Genomic DNA, 21,643 nt, shown 5'->3' on the forward strand with positions numbered 1-21,643 from the left:
AGAAGCAAGATACGGTTGGCGTATGTGGAGCCAAAGCGCCACTCTAGCTCGCACAAGGCTCTCAAAGAATGTGAAGGTCATACAAAGGAGCACTGTCAGGAAGCCCACCAGAAGACTACTGGTAAGGCAGAAAGAAGAGATACTGTGCCACAGAGTAACAGAGAGCCATCATTCATACAAAGCAGAAGCACTAAAGGAAGCAACACTGGAGGCAGAGACAACAGGTGCAAGGAAACGCTAAAGGCAGTGACAACCCAGTACGAAGAAGTGCTAAAGGCAGCTGCAACCAGGTGTGAGAAAACACTAAAGGAAGTGACAACCAGGTACAGAAAGTACAAATGTACTTACCAGCATGAGTGAGGGAAATGCCACATGACTTTAAATCAGGCAGGATGACCAAACCCGAGTGTGGTGATTTTGTGGCTGTTTGTGGGACTGTTTTACGGTCTGCTGGGTCAGTTTTTACAGTTAATTTGCCTGGCGCATCAAAACTCGCATTGCCTGCAGGAACCTCTCATCCATGCAGTCTTCTATAAATTGCAAAAACACGTGTACAGCATGTCTTTGCAAATTGCGACAATTTTTATCTTGTAAACATGGCCCACTTTTTTTTTACAGTCTCCTTGGCCAGTGTTTATTGTTGATTTCCCTTTTATTTTACCTATGTAATTCACAAATGGGGGCCACTTTTATTTTGGTGCCTCGTCTATTTTCTGTCCCAGTCTGATGCTGAATTTTATTTACTCTTGAAATCCCTGTGGTTTATTTATTTTTCTAGGGTGTTGCGTTTTTGCAGTTATTTTCATGCAATACATTACTCTTGTAGGCAAGAGGTCACGGGGTTAGTTTAATTAGGCACTGATAGGGAAAACGTGCGAGAGCAGGCTTTAAGACCGGGTAGGATGGGTGGAGAGCTGAGGATGTTATGCAAAAAGAGGAAGATAAGCATAGAAATAACTGCCGGTTTTTTCATGAAGAGGTAAAAAGGATTGAGTTTGCTTATATGGACGTGGTGAATGGGTGGGAGTACGTTTTCTCATGTTTTTTAATTTAAGAGATTCAACAACAGTTTTTACGAGGGGAATGAGGGTTTGGAAAGGGTTTGGGAAGAAATGTTTTTATTGCACTTTTTGTCTTTGTAGCGAAAACTAAGGGGATTTAATTGGGGGCTCAGAGATAAGCGGTTGTTTGTTTAGTTGTTGTGATTCAGCACACACATTAAATGCATTGTATTATTTGTTCATGTAGGTCTTTCTGATTCTTTTTCAGTACGCCTGAAGAAGAACTTTAACTGTTCGAAATGCATTGGGTTGTTTTGATAATGCCGGCGTAATGGAATGTTGGAAGCACATGTCTTTGTTTAAGCTTGTTTGGCAGTAAAAGACATTTGAAAATGCAAAATAAAAACGAATCATTCCAAGTCATCATTGCTGTCTCCGGAGTGATTACAATAAGGATGGATGAATCATTGATTAATGTCGTGGATTACTACAGATTACTTTAGATTACATGGAAATAAGTGGTCAATTTGGTTTACTTCAAGAGGGGAGTATCCTCATTACTGCAGTGCAACAGCAGGAGGCACAAAGGTCACCCGTTTTGGTAATACTTTCTAAAAGTGGCATTTTCAAACACAGAATGTTAAAACCAACTTCACTAACTAATTTTATCATCCTGAGTTCAGGCATACTAAATTCGAATTTCTACCATGTTCTCTGAGTCAGTTAGGATTATAAAATGTAATAACCAAACTGCCTATTCTGGCCTATGGAGAACAGGTAGCCTTGCAATAGTGAAAAACGAAAATGGCTGTAATTCACTATTAGAACATGCCACACACATCAAGGCATGTCCTACCTTATCCTTACAAATGCACCCTGCCCTTGGGCCCACCATAGGGGTGTCTGATATGAAGAAAAGGGAAGGTTTAGGGACTGGCAAGTGGGTGCACTTGCCCAGTCAGCATGACAGTACCATACTGCACGCAGGCTCTGCAATGGCAGACCTTAGACACATGTTTACAGGCTGCTTCTGTGGGTGGCACAACCAGTGCTGCAAGCCCACTAGCAGTATTTGGATTACAAGCCCTGGGCACTCCTGGTGCCCTGTACTAGGGTCTGACAAGTAAACCAAACCAACCAATCATGGAATCACAAATCATACATCAATTTACAATAGGGAGCACTTGCACTGTGGCACTGGACAGCAGTGGCACAGTGCCCTGAGCAACTAACACCAGCAAAAACATATGAGGCAACAGCAAAAAATGGAAGGAAGACTAACGCCAATGTGCCAGGTCTAACAATTGGCAAAGAAGAACACAAGTCAAAGAGAGATCACCATGTGAAGCAACCCAAATCATTTGGCTGATGCCTCAAGATCACGTTAAAGGTGAATGGCTGCCCTACAACTTTCATTATGGACAGTGGTGCATTGATAAATATCGTGGTGACAGAAAAATGCAACAAACTGTGTCTGGTACCATGTCTAATGCCCAAAGGTGTACATGTGGGTTGCTTCTACTCCATTGCAAAGTCAAGGGTCATTTATAGTGACCATAAGTAAATGATAGTAAAAACACCAATTCATGTTCTCCGAGGTACTTCGTTGAGTGCATGTTAACTCAGTATCAGCACTGCTACTGACATGAGATTGATATCCATCAATCACAATCTCAATGCACATTCTGAAATAGTAAGTCAATTCCCATCGTTATTTCGTGGGCTATGGACACTTAAAACAATGAAGGTGTAAATTCACATTAATGAGGACATTTGTACTGTTGCTCAGTGACATTGTTGGATTGCTTTTCATTTACAGGAGGCCGTTGAGAAAGAACTGGAAAAAGAATTAAAAGCTTGACATCATCAGGCATTCCAAGAGTCCAACGCCATGGGTTTCGCCCATAGTGGTAGTGCCAAAAAAAGGACAGTGGAGGTGCAGTGCGCCTATGTGTTGATGTGCACCAGGCCAACAAAGCAATTGAGAGAGAAAGACATCCAGGTCCACACAGCAGACATGATTACACAGCTGAATTGTGCCAAAGTCTAATCCCATTTTGATTTGAACAAAGGATACCATCAACTCGAACTGGAAGAGAACTGTAGGCACATTGCTACTTTTTCAGCTCATGTTGGTTTGTTTAGATACATAAGACTCAGATTTGGTGTGTCATCAACTACAGAATTCTTTCAGGATATAATTCGCTGAGTAATTCAACCAGTCATACATGCTTTTAACTACATTGATTATATATTAGTATTTGGGGCCACACAAAAGGAACATGACAAAGCTCTTATGTACGTGTGGTGTTTCCTCGCCAATGCAGATCTCATGTTAAATGCAGAAAAGTGTGAGTTTCACAAAACCAAACTCAAATTCTTTGGGCATATTTTCTCTGAAGGGGGAGTGGCTCATGGCCTTGAAAAAGTACTAGCATCGTCATCCACCTGTCCCCCGCAAAATGAGCCATCCTGAGATTCTTCTGAGGCATGGCCAGCTATTACTCCAGGTACATTCGTGATTTTGCTACAGTGAGTGTCCCATTACGACTGTTGACAAAGAAGAATGTTCACTTGCAATGGTCCTTTGAATGCAATCGAAGTTTAAAGAAAATGAAACATGCAATTAAAAATGCAACTGAAATGGCTTACTTTGATCCAAAGTTGCATACTGAGGGGCATATGTACAAGCCCCTATCACCACCACAATGTCACTTTTATTGACGCTGTGGTGGCGATAGGGGCTTAGCCTTATATACAAGGCTGCGTTAAGTCACTTAACGTGGCTTAACGCTGACATGTAAATAAGGCCCCCTTTCTCGCTATGGTTAGCGTGAAAAGGGTGGGCAGTGGGAGTTGTGGTGGGTGTTCCACCGCAACACCCATTGATTTTGAAGCTGCCCCCTAAGTACAAGGGCAGCGTACATAGGAGGCAGCGCTAAAATTCGGACCAGGTAAAACCTGCTCTTAAGTTGGCGAAATGAGGAGAAATGCATTATTTCTCCTTGTTTTTGCTTTTTCCATGTATGCTGCCTTGTGCAGCACAAATAGAAAAAGCAAAATGCCATGAATTGTTTATGTACAGGAAGGTCTCTCTTCCTGTACATAAACAATGTTAAAAAATAAAGCCATTTTGTGACTTTCATGTGTGCTGCATGAAGCAGCACACATGAAAGTCACAAAATGGCATTTCTGGATTGTTTATGTGCAGGAAGGGACACCTTCCTACACATAAACAATCCTCCCCTGCACGCAGACACCCTTGCACTATGGTTTAAGGTTGCCTGCGTTGGCGCTACACTGCTAAGTGTAGCGCCAGCGCAGTGGAAAATGCAAGGCTGCACCATATTGTTGTAAATATGGTGCAGCCTTGTAGTTTAAGAAATGGCGGAGTGAGGCGTTAAGCCATGATGGCTAACACCTCACTCTGCCACTTCCTTGTACTTGTCCCCCTGAGATTGTTGTAGACGCTAGCCCGGTGGGGTTGGGCACCATTCTTGCTCAACACAATGGACATCTAAATGCTCAAAGACACATTGTGGCCTATGCCAGCCAAAGTCTTTCTCAGACTGAACGTGCCTATTCTCAGCCAGAAAAAAAGAGTCTGGCTATAGTGTGGGCTTGTGAACATTTTCATGTGTTTCTGTACGGAAAGCATTGTACCCTTGTCACTGACCCCCAGGCGTTGCTCACCATTTTCGAAAATACATAAGCCAAGATACCCGCTAGCATCAAGAGTTGGAGGTAGAGATTGCAAGAGTAGGATTACACTATTGTGCATAAGCCAGGGATAGCTCAAAACTCCGCAGATTGCTTCTCACGAGTGCCAGTACAGCGTCACAGTGCAACATCTAAAATGGCTAAAGCATACATTAATTTCATAGTAAAGTCCATTACCCCTTCAGCTCTATCCATTGAGCAGATTCTTGCTGCTACCAATACAGACAGAGACATGCTCACACTCAAGGATACAATTGCTGATCAATCATGGAGAAAACATTCTCGACCTTTCACAGATGACGTTGAATATCAAAAATTCAAGAATGTACAAGAATAACTTTCTGTCACCCAAGAAGGTATCATACTATGAGGTTCGAGAATTGTCATATCTGAGAGCTGATCTATTGCGAGTCATGACAAGTAAAGGACATGTGGTGACAGCTCAACATCCGTAAAGTCCATTTTGAGAGACTCATCCCATTTCAAACATCTGCCTCGATGTTCATCGACTCCAGACATTGTGAGTGAAACATGTCCATCTGAGTTCCCAAGTCAGGCATCTGAGTCTACAGCTACAATGTCAGTTGACAATTCAACTCCTTCACCTCATATGACTGGAGCTGGATGATTGATGCAAGCACCTCAACGACTCATTGAGGAACTTTAATGTATTTATGTTGTCCGGAATTTTATTCAACAAAGGGGGAGATGGGGAGATGTAATTTTGTGTGTTCATGTGCAGTAGCACCCTTGTGGTCCTAGGCGGAATACTTACAAAGTTGCATAATCATTTGGGAGGTATTTGGGGTGTGTATGGTTGTGGTCTATAATGTCTATTATGCAGTACGTTCAGTTAACAGTTGCATGCCAAAAAATAAAGACATGTATTACAGAGCATCATGCCTGGCGTAGTCATTTGTGTGCTCCGGAGCTGGGTTGAATGCTACAAAAGACAGGTTATTGTAGCCCCACAGAACCTCATCCAATATATGAATGAGGTACTGTCAATGCTTTTGGGCTACTAACAGAGAGCAGCAGCAAACCAACGACTTGTTCATTGATGAGTTACACACTCAAGATCAAGAGAAACGGAATATGTATTTCAACATATTTAGTTTAAAATAGTTATTTTAATAATGTCGGGACCTAATACACATAATATTTGTAACATAACAGAAGATAATAAAAAGCAGCTACGTTTTTCAATAACAGTGAATACAGGGAAAAATCATCACATCACAATTTATAGCACTAGCACCCTCAATGTGCTATCTCTACGCGCTATGCTAGTTCTACCATATGAATTTAATAAAAAGCCTGAGTTGCAGAGGTGATCTGCATACCTGCACAGCAGGGTGTGTTGTCTGTTTGGAATAGCTCATCAGCTATAATCAAGCACAAGGTTAAGAGCTAGGAGATTGTGGCCACTAGAGAACACAATTCTGGCACCAGTTCGTGAAGGCAAAATTGAATGCTTTGCAGAGCCTCTGGAAGTCTTGCTGGAGGCTTCTTTGGTCAAGATGGAATCTGGTGCCACACTCATTTGCGATCTGCATCTGCGACCTCTGAGAAGTTTCTCTCCTGACTAAGTGGTCAAGTGACAGTTTTCTATACTGAATCTTATCAGAGACTGGAGTTTCTGACATAAGTTGAGAAATGTCTGACATAGATTACATGAATAATGGTGTGTGTCCCAGACATTTCCTTATGGCTCTTTCAGGTTAGAAGAAATCAAGTAAGACAACACTATTTTAGCTATATGTCTGTATTTTGAAAATGGCTCCTGTCCCAGACTGATGTTGCACTAGGGGATTTATTGATGTCTATTTCTGAATGACTTGGCACTTTCACAGTTCTTGGAAAGAGTGGCCAAGGCGACATCTGCGTAAAAGGCAGGCATGTTGATGATTCTGCATAATTTGAGGAAAAAACGGCAGCCGAGCTTCCAATTGTCTAAGATGGCAACCTCCATTATTTAGATTGGATTTAGGGCCAACGGCACACAAACTGGACAGGCTAATTAAAATAGAGACTATAGCTAAAATGGTACCTGTCATGTATGCGTTTAAGAACCTACAACTAAAAGAAATATGCCTTAAAGCAAGTGATTAAAATTGCTACAATAATAGACTTATGGAGGGAAGCAGTCATAAGATATATGACATTCCTGGAATAATGTCTAAGAAAAATAGCCACTAAATTATCACAGAATGTGTTTTTGATTACCTTGCTTATCAGACATGTTTGTTATACATTTACAGAATAAAAGCACATGCCAGAAATGTGCATTTGAGGAGATAGAGATTCATCACTTGTTACATGTTCAATAACATTTCTTCAAACTGAAATGAAGAAAAGGGTCTTAGCATTGGAAGACAGGATCCTTACAACCATTTGCCTATCTTGGTAAATCCCTTCCCAATAGCGCTAAATACCAATCCTACTCCTTCCGAGACACCAGTCTCTTCTAATTCTTTCAGCCTAGAAGTCACGTTAGGAATATTAGTGAAGCTGGTCATCGTCTTTGAGAATATATGCCCAACATTCCCTTGCATTGGTTAGTCTGCAAACTCAATCTCCTTTGCTAGGATTATGTCAAGCACTAGGTGATTTTGGATTATCACAGCTCTCATTGCAAGCAGTTTCTTATTAATGATAGTCTGCATGCCAGCTGTGTTAGTTGCCAATCTGTCTAGTTTTGTAATCTTACCATCGTTGAGTGCTACGCCTACTGGTGTATTATGGCACCAAAAATGCCACTCATTATCTGTGTCTGCTTCACCACAAGTACGTGTCTGGTCTCATGTTTAAGTCATTGGTGTTGTTCAGACAACATTAATTAATATACATTATAATTGAAAACGCTCTAGGCCTGGGAAATATGGGAAAATCTACTCTTGTGGGGCTCTTTATTAGCAGCAATGATACTGGTATAGTTAGTTTACTTTGCAAGGCATCTCCCTCCATTCGATAGAGGGCTAACATCCATCCGGCCACTGATACAGCTACAGCAGCTACCAAACTTACCAAGCCAATTTTGCAGGATTCCTGCGCCATTGTCATTTCTTACCCAATCAACTGAGGATTAGTACTTATACCAAAGTGTATTACCCTTCCTACTTCTACCCTATAGTTTCTACCCTATTTCAGAAGCTACAGTGATTGTTGCTACATCAACCGAATGTCTAAGCAACTTCTAGCCCTCTAACCACTGCTCTGGCTTACCAATATGCTTTATGATTCTTTAAAGTGTCCCTTCAAGTGTTACCTCCTGCTCACGGAACTCAGGTCACAGAGGTTCATCAGGGTCAGTTAAACAGTCATCTGTTTCATTGTCCGTTTGCAAGTCCAGTCGTGCCTGTGCATTTTCTGCTGACCCTTCTTTCTCTATTCGATCTCTTAGGTTCTGTCAGTGCTATGGGACTGAATTCTAACTCTTCTTGGTACTCTTGTTCTTATGTCTCACTAATTTCAGTTATAGGTTCTGGTCTTTTAGATTTGGATATCTGTCTCTTTCTTCTAAGTCCTGTCTTTGTCCAGCTGCCCTCGGAATGCGCCTTTTCTTCATAAGTACTGGTTATTTTCGTCTCATGGGCAACTGGATTGCCTTCAGAAGAATAGTCCTCTGTTACTGTTTCTCCAACCCCATTCTCAGACTCAGTCACGCGTTCCGGGCTGCTCAGACTCTGTTCTACAACTGTCTCTCCCTCTCCTGTAGATGTGCAATATTAGCCTAGAGCCGCAAGCTTCAGTTGCACTAGGTTCTAAGCTCTCATGCTGCTGTTAAGGCTGATGCTGTTCTGCTACGCCTGTGCCACTTCAAGAAGCCTTCTGTCTTCCGTTTCAGAGGCATCAGAAATTTATAGTCAAAGTGGACTTGGAGAATCAGAAGGAATTGGTTCTTCCTCTTCCTCTGCTCTTCTCACCCTCTTGAGATGGGAAGCATAAACCCAGTTTGTCAGACTGGCACACTTCACTGCTGCATTTGTTGTTAAAAAGAATTGGTGCAACTCTTTCCCATGTTCTTCCAAGCAGAGCTTGCCGACATTCCATCTCACATGATCCCAGGCTCCAGGTTCAAATCATCGCAAGGAGCAGCACTCATTGATGGGGTGGCAACATCAACCTGATGAGAGACAGGACATACCACATTAGCCAGGCCAAAGTCAAGCATAACCCCGAAGTCATACTGGCTATCAGTGTAAATGGTGACTCAATCCATCGAAGGTACAACAGGCTCTTGTACGAGTTATCAGATCAGAGACTTGAGCAGAGGTTAAGTGACACAAGTGTGAAGCTTTCTCAACACTGCTCAAGGTACAGATGGAATAAACTGCCCCTAATACACCACTTCTGTCTGTTAAACATGAGCCATCAACAAATAAGATCAGGTCTGATTCATTTAGGGGTACATCCAATATATCTGGTCATGGTTTTGTGCAATATTCTGTAACAGCAAAACAATTGTAGTTGTACTTGCATTCATCTCCCTTATCTAGGGTGGGCAACAGAGTTGCGGAATTGCGAACATTACAATGCCATAAGGACACATTTTCCACTACAAGAATGATTGTTTCATGGCTGGTTAGGTGGCTATTTGTGATATACTGTGTGTGCATACGGGTCAAGAGGATCTCAATGGAAGGAGGTACCATGACATTTATTGGGTGACCCATCACAATAATTTTGTGATGGGTCACCCCCAGTTTGTTGTATACTCCAACTAACCACTGCAACTCCTTTGAGACAACCAGGTAGAGCTGTGGCTACAGGATCAAGGGTCGCTGACAGGTAGACCACCAGCCTTTTGGAATCACCATGGGTATGTGTCAACAGAGACAGTGTGCACCCAACACGTTCATGACAGAACAATACAAAACCTTTGGTGTAGTCCAAGCGCAGGTGCACGGCAGAGTGCTTTTTTGAGCTCCTGGAAGGCTTCCATGATCTCGTCATCCTTTAGTATCGGGCCATTGAAATCTAGTTGTATCAGCAGTTGTGGGGGCTTCGCCACAAGGGAAAAATTGGAGAGCCATTGTCAGCAGTAGCCAACCATGCCCAAAGAGATGCACAACTCTCCCTGTGTGGTCAGGAATTTCATCTTATTTTGCTATCAAAGCTACAAGTAAGTCATCACTATACGGCATTAGGGTGGAACAGCATATCAGTTGCTGTGTCTCCAGATTTTCGTTCAGAACCTGATTCAAATATGAAGGACTCTCTGTATACCCTTGAAGAGTGCAATACCACACAAGAGTTTCCTCTTGGAACCTGACGTGAAGAGGTCTTGACTCTCTTCTTGGAGGGCGATGGAAAAGATTGCCTGACACAAGGCAATGACCATGAACCACTCAGCTTCTGAGAGAATTTGGAACAAGTTCACTGCTGGGTTTGGTACCACAAAATAGCATGGACAGACTATTTGGTTTATTTTCTACAAATACTGGACAAACCTCAACTTCTTATTTGCTTTTTGTAAGGCCATGATAGGGAAGTTACATGGTCTCTCAATGAACTTCTTCAGAATTTCCGTTTCTAGCATATTCTCTAAGACTGGCGTCATGCCAGCTATAGCTTCTGGTGTCAGTTTATAAGGGCGTGATTAGGGATAAACTGCATCAGACCTAAGAGTAATCGTCAATGGGGCAGCACCTTTTAATGAGGCCAATTTCCTTCCCTGTGAAGTCTCATACATCTTCCCTGACTGTTCTCCTTAGTTCGATGAGCAAATCTTCTGTAGTAAGAATAGGGAACAATCAGACTTCGGACTCCTGTGACTTCAATTTAAACTCTGCATCTGAGGCTTTAGTGTCGACTCCCTCAGGTGTGCAATATATGACACCGTTGTGCTTACACAAAATGTCTCTTCCAAAAAGATTTAAGGGGCTTGAATCACAAATGATGAATTGGTACTGATCTCGAATGGACCCTATCTTTATTGGGAAAAGGGCTAAAACTAGATTTGAGGGTGTTGCTGATTTGAAATACCTGCAACTTGGACTTCTTTCCCCAAGAGGGGCACGTTTGGGACCACAGTGGCCTGCAAGGTAGAACAAGTGGCACCAGTATCAACCAAAAAGTATGCAGAATGACCATTAAGTTCTCCCTCCACTTAGGGGCCACTCTAATCCACTGTCAGAACTGCGCCAAATACACAATGCTCCTCTCCCCTCAGGCACTGTCATTGGCCGTGTTCAAATCCAACTGAGCTTTTAAACACGATGAGGATCTGTGGAACCTGGTTCAGAAACTTAATTTGCTGAGTTCTGAAACTAGGCTGGAAATGATGGGTCCTGTTTTGCATCTGTGCGGGTAATGTAGGGGCTTGGGTCAACCCTGGCTTAGAGATTCCTGGGTTTATCATGTATCTAGGCATAGTAGGGATTCCCTTCTGAACCATGGGGTTAGGTACTTGATGTTCAATCTACATCCGGTCAGGGTTAAATCAACAATCTCTCTTCCAGTGGCTGACCTTGTTGCAAATGTGACATGGGTTTACCTTCTGTAAAACACAAATGGTTGCACCATTAGAATTTCCTTTCCCCCTCCCATGTCCGAGTATATTACCTCCATAGGGCATGGCAACTCCTTGCATATTTACCCACCTACTTGCATTGAAATCAAATCCAGCATTGGTGGCACTCACACCTCTCATTCCTCCATGCTACACCATCGTGGTCTGAGCGACCATGAACCTTTCCTTCAATCCCTTTTGCTTAGCTATAAAGTGTCACTGCAGTGTTTGGCATAGTGCAAGTTCTTATCCAGAGTCTTCAACTGCCAACAGAGTATGCTCTGTATTATCTGTGAACTAATCTCGGGTCTGAAACCTTACACAAAGGAGGCAACAAATCCTCACATGTTCTTGCCCAGAAGGTCATTCATGCTGTTATGTTCTATGTATGCCTGCCTCAGTTACTCAAAATAAGCATGCCCTGATTCCTTGGGTTCCTGTTTGGTTCTGAATATTTTGGACCAATTTATCCCCTATTGAGGAACCTTTAGTTTGAGATGAGCACTTACCTCATTGTATGTGGTCTTTACTATTGGGGACGGGCAATTTGCGTTCAACACCCTTAGGGGTTCCTGTGTCAGCCAGTCTATTACTCTTCCACATTCTGCCCACACATTCTTCGGGACTGCCACCTTGAACACCTGTCCAAGTCTTCTCACAATACCTTGAAGATCGTCATGATCCTATCTATCTGAATGTACCACTTGTCTGGGTTCTCCCTTAACTTGGGAAGAGAGCTTGTAAAATGGATAGGTCAGCTCGGGACCATGGAACGTGGATGTAAGCTCCTCCCTGAATCACCCTATAAGGGTAATCCTTTACCGCCACTTCTGTCTCCTCACCCTTCTCATTCTCTATGGTTTCCCATCTCCTCCTCACTTTGGACATTTCCTTCTTTGATCTTTTCTCCCTAAATGTCTCTGAATCACTCCATTCTCTGTTGCGTTCAATCAGTTCCTTTACACTGGTTCTCAAGCCCTTTGGTTTCAGTGCCCTTAGGTCCCTGTCACAGGCTGTCATTCTGGTATTCCTTCATAACTTCTTTCTCTGGGACAGGTCATTCCCACGCTCATCTGCCAATGTCTCCATTCTTGCATACACCACACATCTACTCTTGTGGCTTCCTTACCTGGATACATTTGTTTATTTTCAGTGTAGTGCCCTAAAAAGTCTAACCCCACATTACCTTTGACAATCTCTTCAAGTTCAGTCTTTGGGCAATGTTTGTTATCTGTGCAACTGGTCTGCTGGGTGCTGGGATTATTACAGAAACTGTGGCCTGTACAGGGGTACCTATGATTCCTCCGGTAGGGTCTCCGTGAAGTAAAACATTTAAGGACCTTGTGGCTGCCTGCCTGCTTGGGGCAGACTGAGCTTGAGAGGTACTCGTGGTTATAGGAACTGACAAGGAGCTTGTGCTGGTTAGGGTCTGGGTCGTGGTTGAAGGGGTACTCTGGACCAGTGGGGTCTGTGTACTTCCTGTTTCAGTGAGGCTCAAGGGTGGACTTGCCTCAGCTGTGAAGTTGGCCTGTTTTCTATGGGGTTTTGAGGTGTATTGCATGTACTGGGCCTCTGTTGTACTGGAGTGGTCTGGACCTCAGGAGTTCATATATGAGATTGTCCACCTTATCACTCTCTGGGTCTGATTCACCTTTGACCTTCTTTGGAGGGGTGGGATTCTCCCTCCCCAGAGTTTTACTGTCTATTGCAGGGTAAGCGCCTGCTGTTTCAATCATGTCCTCCCTCCACCTTCTCTTCTTCATGAATGTTCAGGCACAAATGAAATTTCTTGCAGGTCTTTAGCACAAACCTCTTGTTATGTTTCTCATTTACCATCTGTTCCCACATTATCAGAGCCTCCAATTGGGTGGGTCTAGGCTGAGATTTCAAGTCATATATTCTTCTCAGATTCTCAAGGTGGGTATGTGGTAGGTACCACCTAGCAGGAACTGTAATTCCCCATCTTTCTTGGTATATTTGAACCACTGTTTAAGCCATACACGTGTGTGTGTGACTCATTCCCTTGTTAGTGTGCCTTCAGGTGGAAATTTCTCTTCTTTTTCTATCTCTTTCTGCTTTTTCGAGCACTGTATCCCCATGATTCTACTTTAAATGTCAAGTAGAACCGCTCCTCTTTGTCTACTTGTGTCTCTCTCACTCACAGAGTACTTCGTTCATTCGTTAATCACAGCACCACTAAGTCAAAGGTCAGCCAATCACAGCACAGCTTTCAGCATTTGCCAGTCTTTACCTGTGCGTCACACTATGACATAAACGGCCGAGTGGTGTTGAACTCTCCTGAACTCCGCTCACTCTCACTCTCTCAACTTTTACTTTGTCTGCTTCTTCTTTATTAATTGAAGGCTCTAGAAGTGCTACTTGGTCAGAAGAACATTCACACAACAGCAGACTCTCAAACCTGCAGAAGTTTGCTTTGACCACTTTGCTCATTCCAGTGCATTTAGGAATGACTGACTATCAGTCTTGATTAGTACAACCTCACAATAGCAAAATGAGGTCCCTATCTTGGTATAACTGATAGTGTTTCACAGTACACCTAACCTTAGTAGGCAATAAGATATCCTATTAGATCTCCAAATTACACCCAAGGTATCTTTTACCGTTGTAAAGTCCCGACAGGCAATCTAAACAGCGTAGTCTTCAAAAATCCACAAAAAACATTAAAGAAACAATGGCCACTGTCCTATCAATACAAGTGTCAAAACCATGTAGTAATTCTGTTAAAAATCTGTCCACTGCATCGCAACACTCCATCTCCGACATAAACATCCCAAAATGCACTGGTTTTCATAATGCACTAATTTACACACAATTTCCCTATTAATACTCATGTTGTCATTCTCGGGTTACTGCTTCGACCACCTCTTCTCCTCACGATCGTCACATGTCAGCATCGGTGTGTGGACTGTTTCAATTTGAATCTCGGGGCGCAACCACCTATAACGTGAAGGTACCATTTTTGGTTCCAAAACCAATTTATCTATACAGGCCTCCTCAGCACTTGATGAATCCAGATGGTACCATCAGCTCTACTACCAGATCTGTCAGCGCTCAAACCTATGCATTAATTTCCTTCTTTTCGGGCTGGCCCGGACTGAGAGCAGTGCTCCCCATTAAGCCGGTCTCTCTCAGTAAGTTGGGTGACAAAACTACAGAAGGCAAGAATAAAGTATTTCTGGTAAAAAGCAACAGAAAAGGATCGCCATTTTAAGATTTACTTAATGAATTAAAGTACAGAAATGCATAAGCTGGGTCATCAAGGTTAAATAAATGAGCATTAGATTCAGAAGAAAATATAGCAATACTCAGTAGAGTTCTACTAACATCCAGAATAGATTCACCTTCAAAGAGTGGAGAAGGGACTCTTTCCTACATTGAGAAATCTCACCTTTTAACAGGCCTCTTGATAAAGGCTTCACCCATTCACTAAGTGGAATATTTATCAATGTGTTGCATTGCCCTAACGTCACGCAAGGGGGGCACAAGGGTGACCCAACACTAAAGTAAGATTTATCAAGCCACACAAGATGACCTTGCATAGCTTGATAAATTTGTAGTAACACAACGCAGCGTTACCCTGCCCTAGGGAGGCATTCCATGGGTGGAGCCTGGGCGTTTCCATGCTTCTGCCCATGGATTTTGCCGCACTCCCAGATTTACCAGCATTGGTAAACCTGGGAATACTGCAAAATGCTACGCTTACCCATGGGAGGCGCAACAAGGAGAAATATCTTTATTTCTCCTCGTTGTTCCCTCTTTCAAAGTGAGCTGTATTCAGCATCCCACTTAGAAAGAGGAAAATGCCTATGAGCATTATTTTTGTGTAGGAAGGGACCCCTTCTTATCCGTTCCCCCTTTAGAATCCTCATGACCCATGCCACATGAAGCATTGTCTCTTGCCTGTGTCTTGTGAAGTGTACTTCCAAGAGATTAAATATAACATACATGTCTTTATATGTCAGTGTCCATTCTCCTTCACATACCTATCTGGCCTGCACTCGGTTATCACAAAGCACATGCAAATGTCAGACATAGCCTCACTCCTAACATAAACCTGTTGAACTAAACAAAGGTGATAAACCTGCTGCCCTGTTAAGTATTTAGAATTTTAGAGATGTAACCAACCGGTATTTCTTTCTTTCCTAGTGATATTAACTTGAAATTCTTGACACCACAAGATGAAGTACAACCCCTGTTACAGTTAAGACCCTAACAAAGGTCATACGTCATAAACCATGGATGAAACCAACAATCATTTGACACCACTCATGGCAACATTGGTTGGTTTTAGTGGTGGAAGAGTGCAGTTCAGTAGTGAGTAGTGCCCTTCTAAGGAAAATGTTTTGGCCCTGGCACTTGCTTGTACTTTAAAAAAAAAGTTAAACAACATAGTTAGTGTTTGCAGCTGCTACATCTGTCTTGCTATTAGGTACCTTTGGCACCACGCTTGATATCCCTGGTCCTAGAGGAACAAACAAATTACCTTTAAGAACCATGTTTCTTTAAGTTAGTTCAGACTTGCCGACGTTTAAAAACATTTCATTGGGTGAGAGAGCAGGTGGAGTCTTGAGGGGGTGAGGCTTAGATCCAGTCAATATCTCAGGACTTATATTCATCTTCAAAGAGAGGGGCACGGATCAGTGTAAGCCTCTGACTGAAACAAAATGGAGGTTGAATCAAGGGGGACTTTCCTGGGTTAGGGTGCTGGGCTTAGGGTCTATATAGCCTCTCTCCCTACCCGAAATACCTATATATTGCCTTTTGAAGTCGCATCTCATGTCCAAAGGTGAATGGAAAAACCGTATGGGATTTTGTAATGGTGCAGAGCCTCTGCAAGTAATTGTAATTGAAAGAAACATTTCTATAGCGCGACTGCCACCCAACGGGTATCCTAGCGCTGTGATTACCACTAAGGGACACTGTGCGTAACTGAAAGTCTGGACAGAGGGACTAAAGAATTAGTTGCTCGGAAAGAGTCTGGTTTTCAGTTCCTCTCTAAACCTCAGCAAGGTATTAATTTATCTCATCTCGATAGGCAATGAGTTCCAGAGTCTGAACGCTACAAGACTGAACGATCTGCCTCCTAATCGAGCCTTGTTAAAATGTGGAATGCATAGCAAATTAGCTGAGGAAGAACGAAGGTTTGTTGCTGGGGAATACCATAGGAATTTCCTCTGTAAAGGCTTAGGCCACATTTAATGAGCTGTCCTATAAACAATACAAAGTCCCTTAAACTGGACTCTCTGTGCCATAGGTAACCAGTGGAGATCCTTTAAGGTGAGCGAAGCAGAAGCTCTGCGTTGTCTATTTAATGCAAGCTTAGCTGCGATTACTTGAATCCTTTGCAGCTTTTTTAACAGGGAGCCAGGAGCTCCCAGTAATAGCACATTGCAGTAGTCTAGTTTGCTCATAATAATACTCCTTACCACTTGGGGTCTGGCTGAGGCTGGTAAAAAAGGAAGACTTTTTCGAAGAACTCGGAGCAGAGATAGACAGGTGCTCACTGTTTTATTCACTTGGGAGTTCAGTTGTAGGTTACTATCTAGTAGTACTCCCAAGTAATGAGCTTTCTTAACAGGCAGCGGGGGATTATTTACAGAGGCTGGCCAAAAATCCAAATGTAGAGGGTGAGAGGTTTTACTTGTGGCACAGTAAAGTATTTCCGTCTTATCGCCATTAAATTGCAGAGAATTAACTCTAAGCCAGCCTGCTGTTTCCCGCATACAGCTCTGGAATTTTTCCAGGGGAATTGCCTTATTGCCCTCAAAAGAAAAGATAAGTTGGGTATCGTCAGCGTAATTTATAACTTCAATGCCAAAGGATTTTATAAGGGAGATAAGTGGGTGCAAATAGAAGTTAAAAAGGATTGGGCTAATAGCCAAATCCTGTGGAACCCAATGTTATACAGGGCTATTCTGAGAAATAAATGGCGTCAAAGTAACTGCCTGCTGCCTGTCTAAGAGATAGGACTGCAGCCAGTCCAATGCCTTGTCTCTAATACCATTCTCCTTGAGTCTTTTAATCAGGGTCTTATGATTGACCGTGTCAAATGCGGCCGACATATCTAATAGCACTAAAATGGCGGTTTGGCCATTGTCGGCCCGCATTCGAAGGTCAAAAAGGACTGTCACCAGAGCAGTTTCGGTACCGTGTCCCTGGCGGAATCCAAATTGAACTTCATCTAGAAGATTGTTTTCTTTCGCAAATTTCGAAATGGCCTTACTCACTACTCTTTCCAGGATCTTTATTGGATAGGGTAACAGGGAGATAGGTCTATAGTTAGATGGACACAGAGGGTCCATTGTAGCTTTTTTTAAAGAGGGGAAATAACTGCCTTTTTCCAGTAATCTTGAAACCTCCCCTTTATAAGGGTTTACAACTCATCTTTTTTGCAGTTGTCAGAAATTGAGTTATTTTTTTGGGTAGTGGGGACTCCTATAAACTCAATAAACTAACTCTGTTTAGGTTAAAATGCAGCTGTGAGAGAATCTCTGCTCAACCCCTAGAAGCATTGGCTCACGCCATGGGTCATTCACAGAGAGATGCATGCTAAGTTCAAGCAGTACCAACAATTTTAAAGTAGAGAACACATAATAAAATTCCCAAACTAATTTTGAAAAATAGAGAAAAATATAAGCAGCAGAAAGACAAGATCATCAAAATACATTATGCGGAACCGGACATAAGAATGTTTTAAGAAATAAGGCAAAAAGTGCCTAGAATAAGCTAGGAACCATGGTAAAATAACAGTTTTCAGTAAACCAGACCTATTTGCAATTATAAACTGACCACAATGGCGCAGAGGCCGGATACACCAAAAGGGTTGCCCCAGTCAAAAGTTTTACCTTCAAACTTAGTGCCTGATCTAGAGTTTGGCGTACAAGGTAGTGACTGTTGCAATGCCCGAGGACATTGATGATACTTTACCCACCAAAGTTAGAGATGATTACTGGGACTGTGGTCTTCTCTATGCATTGAAGGGGACCATCCTTACACTGGTTCCTTTCAATGTATTAAAAGTTTGGTGTATGGCAGCAGTCGGATTTGAAGGCTGCTTACTGTGAGAAAGTGCCCTCTTTCTGTGTGGTTGCCCCCACTTTTTGCTGAATTGCTGATGTACTTTGACTGAGTGTGCCCTGTGCTCCTGCTAATCAGGTACCCAGGGCCTATGTTCTTTCCCTAAGACTGCATTGAAGCCTAAACTCAATTGACATCTCTGGCCACAGGTCAGCCCGTGGTAAATGGTACCACAGGTACCCAGGGCACTGTGACCAGAGAAGGCCTCTAAGGGCTGCAGCACTTATTGTGCCACCCTTAGAGGTCCTGTACCACTACACTTACACACTGCCTTTGCAGGCTGCGTGTTTTGGTGCAGAACAAAGTGAAGAGTTGATATGGCACACATCACTGTGTGCCATGCCTACAACCCACTGCCCCGGCATAGGTCAGTCACCCCTCTAGCTGGGTGCACTATACCAGTGGTGAGGGTACAGGTGCATGACCCCTGTACCCCTACAGTGTCTAAATCCATTCTTAGACATTGTAAGTGCAGTGCTGCCATTAAGAGTATATGGTGCTGGGAGTTTGTCATTCCGAACTCCACAGCACCATAATGGCTGCACTGAAAACTGAGAAGTTTGGTATCAAACTTCTCAGCACATTAAACCCACACTGATGCCAGTGTGGGATTTAATGAACAATGCACGCAGGGGGCATCTTAGTGATGCCCCATGAAAACTGACCTACCACTAGTGTCCAGGCTGATTGGCTGCTTTCAGCTGCCACCACCAGACATGTTTCTGGACCCCTGGGTCGAGAGCCTGCTGCTCTCTGGGGCCTGAAACAATGCACATCCTGGGGCGAGGTGCCAAGCCTCCTCCCCCAGGATGGGCAGGGTTCACGAAAGTGGAAGCTTAAAGGGCTTGCTGCCTTTGTGAGCTTCCCCAGGCCACTTGCTGCTCTCAGCAACCAGTCCCCGCTGGTTCTGACCCCCACTTTTGGCGGGAAAAACAAGTGAGCAAGAGAGGTGAGCCCACCTCTGCCAACTCCACCCCTCAGGTGGGGGAGGCGAGGTGAAGCACAACTCTCAGTCCACGCCATCTTGAAGATGGGGGGACTCAGCCAACCAGGGACAGGCTCATGCCCCCCTCCCACTGGAGGGTGGCATAATAGGGGGTGTACCCACCCCAGGGAAGGGACCCATTGGGCCCTGCCTTTTACCTACCTGTAACGCCCCTAAATCTAGTATTTAGGGGCACCCCTGAACCTTGCTTCCTCAGACAAGAAGAAACTACAAGAAGAAGGAGAAGAAGGACCGAACAGCCGTACAGCAGCTAACAAGAGGAAGACGCCCACTGACTTGGCCCCAGCCCTACCGGCCTGTCCCCACCTAGAAACTGCTCCTGCAAAATCCTGGTGTGTCCTGCAGCCAGCAGCCTCGAAAACCCCAGAGGACCTGCCTGAGTTCATCCTCAAAGACTTTGTCTCCCGTGAACACTGGATTTGTTCATCTGCAACTTCTGGCCTTGTCCGGAAACCGTGAATCTGTACTACTCTACACCCGCTGTCCACGGCCCGAGCTTGAGTGGGAAAACACCACGAGGAGGTCACCCCGGGGATCCAGACTCGAGATCCGGTGACCCCTGACCTACCTCAAGCCTCCAGCCGACGCCTGCAGTCTAAATTCAGAAGGCTCCCCTAACCGCGACCAGGAGCTGGTAAGAAGATCCGACCCCAAAAGGCATCCCTGCACCCGACACCCCACGGCCTTGTGTGCCCAAACCGACGGTCCCTAACCAACCCCTAACTTCCCAACTTACCTCTCAAAGTGGTGGTCACACCCAGAAGACCTCCGTCCCCAAGCCTGCAGTGCCTTTACAAACCGGAGGTTCTCCATTGAAAACAGCAGGGCGTCCGATGTCGAAACAGCACCCTGTACCCGGCCGCCCTAGTGCCACTGAGGGTGCACCTTTGGTGCTACTTTGTTTCCCCACTTGCCATGAGCTAAAGTCCAGGAGCTTTGCTCAACCAACCCAGTGGTCTGCTTCCCAGCAGCCACCAACTGGAGGCCCCCTATCCCCCTTTGGATAACATTGGGCCTCAGCACTCTGCACCCAGCCGCCCTAGTGCCGCTGAGGGTGAAGCAAGAGTGCATCCTTGACCCTGGGGGACCCCTGAGTCTACCCCCAGAACCTCAACTCCCACTACCAAATACTTACCTAAAAACCGATAACACTATTCTCCTCCATAGGATAACATTGACTTTTTTTCTGTTAAAAGTTTCTAAGTGTGGAGTTTGAGAAACTAAAGAAATTCTTTAAAATTGCATAATCTAACAAAAACGATTTTACTTACCTGTTTTCAGGAAATGCCCCAGAGTAGTATCTAGGTATACTACTCTGTGTAAGCCTAGTAATCTCAAAAGTTACTTACCTGCTTTTTTATTTTACTGAAAAGCCCATTCCAGTCTATGTACTGCATTTACTAAGTATTGCATTTCTCTGCATTCATACTGTAAATCAAATTAAAGTGCATATGCAATTATCAGTCAAACTGTATTTCAATTGCATTACCACTGTAAAGTACTTATTGCTTACCTGTGCCTGGCTTGCTTGGTTCTAGAAAATAAAATAACTAAAAGAATATTTTTATACAAAAACAATTGGTCTGAAGTTCAGTCTTTGAGTGTGTGAATGAATTTGCTGACTGAGTGTGTACAACAAATGCTTAACACTGTCCTCTGATAATGCCTTACTGCTCAACCATACTACCACAAATAGAGAGTAAGGTTCTATCTAACTTTACCTCTGTCTACCTTTGGGTTCCTCTGGAGTCTGTGCACACACACTGTCCCAGGGGACAGGGAAAGGGCAGGAGTACGCTGTATTTAATATTTAAGTAAATACAGTGCATTCCTGCCTTTTCCCCTGTGCTGGTGGCCTTTTGACAGCCGAGCGGTAATGCAGGCACCCCTTGCACAATGGTGCAAGGATGCCTGTGCTGCATGCAGGATTATTTTTGTGCGGGAAGGGATGCCTTCCTGCATAAAAACAATCCTGAGAGGCTTATTTCTCTTTCTATGTGTGCTGAAGAATGCAGCACACATAGAAAGAGGAAGTAACTTCTTGGAATTGGCCAAAAACCATGTGAGTTGCATGGGAGCCCCCATGGAACGCCCATGGAACGCCTTCAGTGGGCAGAGTAAGGCAATGCAGCGATTTGCGCTGCATTGCCTTACTCCAAATTCGTGGAGTCAGTCGGGGCCACACAAAGTGGCCTTGTGTGGCTTCATAAATCACATGTAAGATTTGGGTCGCTCTTGCAACATGTTGCGTGGTGCAAGAGCGATGCGAAGCGGCTCATAAATAGGTCCCCAGGTCTCTCTCAA

The 21,643-nt window shown here is 43.8% G+C and overlaps 1 long non-coding RNA gene across 2 annotated transcripts in view; it reads right to left on the reverse strand.

The window, feature by feature from the left end:
* Positions 1-5,831: 5,831 nt before the first annotated feature.
* Positions 5,832-21,643, reverse strand: part of LOC146797765 (uncharacterized) — a 130,129-nt gene continuing 114,317 nt past the window's right edge. For both annotated transcript variants that reach the window (XR_014968529.1, XR_014968530.1), the window contains one exon: positions 5,832-8,847. This is a non-coding gene — a long non-coding RNA (uncharacterized LOC146797765). The remainder of the gene's footprint in view (positions 8,848-21,643) is intronic.

Source organism: Triturus cristatus, chromosome 9 (assembly GCF_964204655.1).
Source record: "Triturus cristatus chromosome 9, aTriCri1.1, whole genome shotgun sequence".
NCBI lineage: Eukaryota > Metazoa > Chordata > Amphibia > Caudata > Salamandridae > Triturus > Triturus cristatus.